Here is a 7,012-nt window from a genome sequence, read left to right as displayed (position 1 = left end):
GAAATCTAATAATGAATAAAATGCCTAATGAATATGACAATGAATGTATCCTAAAAGTTTCAGTAACAGAAAAAGACACTAATTAATGCAAAGTGAAATGATTGAACCTAAAATGTAAATATGAAAATGTACCATGAATGAACCCAATGAATGGACATGTGTCAAAAATTCTCACTTGTAGGAACCGAGTAACATAGCATTGGAGGGAGGCAATAAATAGGACCCTTGTCTCAAGTAGGGTGCAATGAAACCCTATACTACATGAATCCTAACCACATGATACCAAGGGATTCAGTTGTGTTTATATGGGAGAGAACGCCTTAGTTTGATTTTGCTATAGAAGCATAAATGACAAAGCTCCTTTATGTGGACTAGATGCACAATACCATAGAGACTTTAGGATAATAGGTGTAGTTTGCATAGTCATGATGGAAAAAATGTCGTGTACACCCTAGAGAGGTCTAGATGTACCCAAAGTCTTTCTAGGGATCTTTGGTGGAATGTGTATGAACCCATTGCCCCCATTGTGCAACACATAAACATAACCTAAAACTAACACATATGTACTAAAGCATCAAAAAACATATCATACCACAAACAACACATGTAATCAATGAGAGTGATTCAGGTGCCATCAAAATATGAAAGATCAAGGCACACCATAAAAGGCTTCCACTAACACACAAAATGAAATTAACCAAAAAGAGACTGCATGACCAAGTAGTCATTCAGTCCATAGTTCTTGCCAAGAATGTTAAGACCTAAAGGTGAATGTCATATTGCCACATATAGGAAGGATTCATCCTATGAAAGTTGGTTTTGTTTGATGTCAGTTATCACAAATTCTGTATTGGCAAGGGCTATGAAAAGAACAAGTTTCTCAAATTGTTAAGTCTCAAAGGTGATTTTGTTTAAGTTCTGTTGTGGGAAAAAGCTCAATGTAATGGGATTGGGACAAGCACTCAATGAAAAAATGCCTCACAAACTAGAGGTCTTTGAAAAATGGGAGTGAAGTGAAGCCTTGCGGACAAGAGGTCTTTTTATTGGATGCATAAATAGGTGTAAGTTAGATAGGACTTTTGAACAAAAAGGAGATGAAATGGTGGAATGTGGTGAAGTGAGATGAGCCTTATAGATAATGGATCAAAATACTTTTTTCAGGAACTTTTTCTTCTTTTTAGTCTTTTCTTCAAGAATATTTTATGATTTTTTTTGGAGTTTTCTAATTTTTCTATTTTTTTTGGATTTTTGTGGGACTATAACAACATTGTATAGGAATTGCAAGACTCAAGCATAGAACTACTTGAGATGTTGGATATTTACAGTCTTAGGGAGTGGATCTCCATCTGAAGTGGTAATTTGATATGTCCTAGAATTATATTTGGCTGTAATGATAAGTAGACCAAGCCAATTAGGTTCAAATTTTCCTTTCTTCTCACGGTTCTGGAGGTTCTTCATGTTATATTGCAAAACTAAGTCACCACTTCAAATTTACGAGGCCTGAATTTTTTGTGAAACTGAAGCTAAAGGAAATTTCAATACACGCAGAGGTGGTTTAGGGCATTGAGGAATCTCTCATTGAGTAGTTGCAACTCTTACAAGCGAGCAACTTGCTATTCTTCTTCAGACATCAAATTCTTGAGAGATATTCTAAGGGAAGGGAGCTCAATTTCAATGGGTAAGACAACTTTAGAACCATAAAAAAAGGAAAATGGAGTGGCTCCTGTGGGGGTACAAATGGAGGTGTGATAGGCCCAAAGGGTGGGAGGAATTTGGAGGTGTTAGTCATAGCCAACTATGTCAATGGTCTTCTTTAGGATTTTCAAAATGGTTTTATTGGTAGCTTTAGCTTGGCCATTGCCTTGGGTGTAGTATTTGGTGGAAAAATGCTGGGTGATTCCAAATTTCATACACAATGTGGCAACTTCGTGATTGGTAAAAGGTGTTCCATTATCAGTCATGATGTTTTGAGGTATACTAAAACTACAGATAATGTAGTTCAAGATGAACTTTGAAACCTATTTTCTAGTTGTGTAAGTTAATGGGATAGCCTCAACCCACTTTGTGAAGTACTTAGTGGCAGCAATAATATACTTTTGGCCATTTGTAGAATTTGGGTATACTTGACCAACAAGATCAAATCCCCAGTGGTAAAAGGGCTATGGGGTAATGGTGGGTTAGAGGTCTTGGGCTGGGGCATGTATCAAATCACCATGCCACTAACAAGGAACACATCTCTTGACAAAATGATATGCATCTGCTTCCATAGTAGGCCAATAATAACCTGTTATGAGGATATTTTTTGCTAATGTAAGGCCACTGAAATGGGCACCAAAAATTCCTTGGTGGACCTCTTCTAATGTCATTTTGGCTTTATCTAAATTGAGACATTAGAGGAGGGTTCTATCCAAGTGTTTTCAAAGAAGTGTATCACAAAGGATAGTATATTGGGTTGTGCGACGGATGAAGGTTTTTCTTTGATTCGGGGAGAGGGCTATGAGAATGGTTTTGTGACATAGATAGGCAAAAATGTTAGTGTACCATGGAGACTTAGGACCAACAATCTCACACACCAAATCTAAATTGGTTTGCTCATAAGCAGGAATAAAAAGATTCTCAACAAGAAACTCACATTTACGACTATATTTAGGCATGGTAATCATGGAGGCAATGCTAGCCATAGCATCTGCTGCTTTGTTATTAGCCCTTGGTATCTGCTAAAAGACTATCTCTATGAAGTGTTGTTTAAGATCTTCAACTATCCACTGATATGGCAACAACTTTTCATCCTTTGTGTGGTATTCATCTGTGACTTGTTTAATGACCATTTGCAAGTCTCCAAAGACAAGAAGACTCTTGATATTCCATCTGATAGCTTGACATAACCCTATGATTAATCCTTCATACTCAACTATATTTTTTGTGCAAGGGAATGGAATTTTATAAGACTTGGGAATGAGGTCTCCTTGCTATGTAACAAACAAAATTCCTACCCCTGATCCCTTTTGTGTGAATGAACCATAAAAAAAAAGGCTTCCATTGTGTACTAGGGGTAACAGTCATAATTGTGTCATCTGGAAAGTTTGATATAATGGGATGGTCTCATTGAAGAGGAGCTTCAACAAGCTGGTCTTTAATTACTTGTCCCTTAATGGCCTTGTGATCCTTATAGACAATATTGAATTCACTTAAAATTAAGACCCATTTTGCAGCTCGACCAATGAGGGAGGCTTTTGATAGAAAATATTTGAGTGGATCTATCTTGGCAATGAGATGTGTAGTGTGATTAAGCATATGATGGCATAGTTTTTTCATGCAAAAGACTACCACCAAACAAGCTCACTCAATAATAGTGTAATTCAACTCATAGTCAACTAATGTTCGACTAAGATAGTATATAGCTTGCTCATTGCCATTATCATCTAGTTGTGCCAAAAGGACACCTAAGGAAACTGAAGTGGTTGAAATGTATAGAATCAATGGTCATTTAGCAACTGGAGGGACTAGAACTAGAGGATTAGCCAAGTATACCTTAATTTGTTCAAATTCTTTTTCACATAGGCAATCCTATTGAAACTTATTGCCTTTGTAAAGAAAATGTTGAAGCAGATGGACCTTATCTTCCAATTGGGACACAAATCATCTGATGGATTGTGACTTTCCTTGAAAATTGCAGAGTTCTTTCAATGTGGTAGGTGGAGGCATTTCCATGATGGCTTTTACTTCGGCGGGATCTACCTCAATACCTATTCTTGACACAATGTAGCCTAATAACTTGCCTGATTTGACCCCAAAAACACATTTCTTTTGATCTAGGCGCACTTTATATGTCTCCAACCTTTCAAAAATTGTGGTGAGCACACCAATGTGGGAATCACATGTCTTTGATTTTCCTAGGATATCATCAACATAGTCCTCTATTATGACATGTAGAAGGTCATGGAATATTGTAGTCATTGCATGTTGATAAGTGATGCCATCATTCTTCAAGCTAAAAGGCATGACTTGGTAACAAAAGGTCCCCCATGGGGTGGTAAATGCCATTTTATGTTGATCTTCTTCTGCAATTTTTTTTTGGTTGTAACCAGACAAACCATCCATTAAAGATAATATCTCATGTCTAGCAGTCAAATCCACTATGATGTCTATGTTAGGAAGTGGAAAATCATCCTTAGGAAATGCGATATTTAAATCTAAAAAATTTGAACAGATACGGATGTCCCCAGATGCTTTTCCTATAGGAACAATTTTGGAAACCCACTCAGGATAATCAATAGGATGGATAAACTTTGACTCTAGCATTTTCTGTAATTTTGCTTTGACTAAAAGTGCTACCTTAGGATGCATTTTTCACAACTTTTGCTTCATAAGTTTAATCTTGGGATCTATTGTTAAATGATGCACAACCAAATTTGTCTCTAAACTAGGCATGTCTTTGTATGTCCATGCAAAATTGACTTTACCCTTTTTTAAGAACTCAGTCATTACCTTTTGTTCTTCAAGACTTAAGGTAGCTGTAATGTAGGTGATTTGTGGATTATCCTCTGTAATGGATTTTCTAGTGGTAAATATTTGAATGGCAAGTCAACCTCTCCCTCTTCTGGTGCCTCTTGGAGGTTTTCGCCAGAAGATGCATCCTTTATTTTATCTTTTTTCTTCATCCAAAAGTGGTCTAAAAGAGTTTTCACTAGAGGATGTTACTTCTATTTTTCTATTTTTATTTGCTTTTTCACTTTTGCAACTAAGAGAGTTGACTTGGCTACCAAAGTAGGCTTCTTCATTGCATTGGATCTCATGTTTGTAATGTTGGAGATTCTTAAGGCCAAAGAGTGCCAACACTTCTTCGTTAGAGTTATAGATATCAAGAGCTGGTGGTGTGTCTTGAAGGTCCCAATCTATCATGTCAGGGTTGGTGAGAGGTAGGTCGATGGATGAAAGATCGGCTATGGAAATGGCACAGACATGGTTATCTAGGTCATCCTCAATGTATTGGAAGGGTACTTTGAAGAATTTCTCCTCTTCAGTCTTAGAATTAGGGTCAACCATACAATAGTTGTTAGCAAAGGACACCTTGGGTTTAATGGAGACCAAACCACATCCTTTAGGATAGCTATTAGCCTCAAGGGTTTGTCTAATTCTATCTTCTTTAGGGGCAAGGCCGATACCATGATATCCCATGTTTTTGATGATGGGAGAGGCCTTAACATATTTATCTTTGGGGAATTCCACAGGTTCATCTTTTCCATCAAAATATAACCAATCCAAGATATAAGATTCCATGTTCATCACTAAGTGAACCCCAATATTCAAACATTGTTTTGTTAACATGCATAGTATCCTTATTGGTAGGAGGTGGTAATTGTGAAGGTTTTCTAAAGGCATGGGGGAAGAGTGGTAGTTGTCCAACAAACAAGGCATTTTCAAACTTATACTCTCCCATTCCTAGGTCAATAAAAGTATCCTCCTTTCCTATAGTATTGACCTTAGTATCTTTGACCTTATCTTTTCCTTTGCGAGAATTGGAATCATTATTGGATAACTTTGGCATTGTTGTGGAAGGTGATTTTGTTATGGCGAGAGGTTTAGGTATAACCTTAGCAAACTCGCTAATTGGACAAATTTTTTTTGGTGCACCTTCCAATCTTTTACAAAAGGCAAAAGGTATAGGATTTCTTGGAGTTGTGACCTCCCTTCCTTGGTGGGGAAATTTCAAGCATTGATGATATGTAGATGGTACCACTTTGAGTGTGTGTATCCATGGTCAACCAAGAAATATGTTATATGGAAAGTCCAAATCTAGGACATCACATTCAATATTTATGATGACTGGCCCAACCTTTAATGGTAACATGATAACTCCTTTTGATTCTCTTTCTCTTTCATCATATGCTTTGATTGTTATCCTTTTATTGATATCTAGGAGGTCCTCTGGAAGCCTCAAGAAATGAATCATCTTCAATGTACAAAGGTTCAAACTAGATTCATTATCTATAAGGACTTTTTATCTTATGTCATTGTATAAGGACTTCAATGTGGAGTGACAAATTGTAGTGTGGACTAGGACCTTGGAAATCTTTGTCTATGAAGACAAGGTGTTGTTTTACAACTAGATTTCCAATAATGTGGTGAATTGGGAGGCATTAAAGTTTTTAGGAACATAAGACTCTAAAAGAGCAGTCTCCAAAATCTCTTTGTGGATGGGTGATGTGGTGAGGAGCTCTAGAATGGATATTTGTATAGGAGTCTTCCCTAACTAGGACAATACATCATAGCAAGAAGCATGTCTTTGTGAGGTGGATGGTGCAATAGGCACATGTAGAATTGATGGATTAGTGGGGTTAGGAGTGACAACTTGTAAATTAATTCTTCCCCGTTGAGTGGTTGCACCATAATCAGCTGCTCAATGTGACCACACATGGAATCAAAACAACATATATCTTTGGTTTATATTTTACCACACAAGGAGTCAAATCCTGATATGTGGCTAGTAGAATAATCATAGTGTAATACATTTGATGTAGAAGCTTGATTTACATTGTTTGTATTATTGTTTACATTGTTGGTATTATCATTGTTGTGGTCAAGAAATGGCTTTTGAAATATCTTCAGTTTAGCATTTTTAGACGATGGTCCTCCTACCTTAATTTCTCCATCATAGACAAGATTTTGAATGAAGACTTTGAGCTTTATACACTTGTTTGTGTCATGTCCATTGATGCAGTGGTATTTGCAATATTCATTTTCCCTATACCATTTCAATCTGGGTTGATTTTCATCAAAGGGTCACATGTTGGGAAACACCTTCAAATTGTGATCCACTAGTTTTTGGAATATAACATCCATGGGTTCATGAAAGTTAGTGAACTTCCTATTTTGATCATAGTCATGATTGTAATTACTATTGGTATTGTTGTTGTTGCGAGGAAAAATTATGTTTGATTGTGATATTGTTGATTGTTTTGATTCTAGCTATCATGGTTTGAATTGTTATTGTTTGTTATGATAGTTGTTG

This window comes from Cupressus sempervirens, chromosome 1 (assembly GCF_028749045.1).
Source record: "Cupressus sempervirens isolate cs-2001-9-10 chromosome 1, ASM2874904v1, whole genome shotgun sequence".
NCBI lineage: Eukaryota > Viridiplantae > Streptophyta > Pinopsida > Cupressales > Cupressaceae > Cupressus > Cupressus sempervirens.
Note: the sequence above shows the minus strand (reverse complement) of the source record.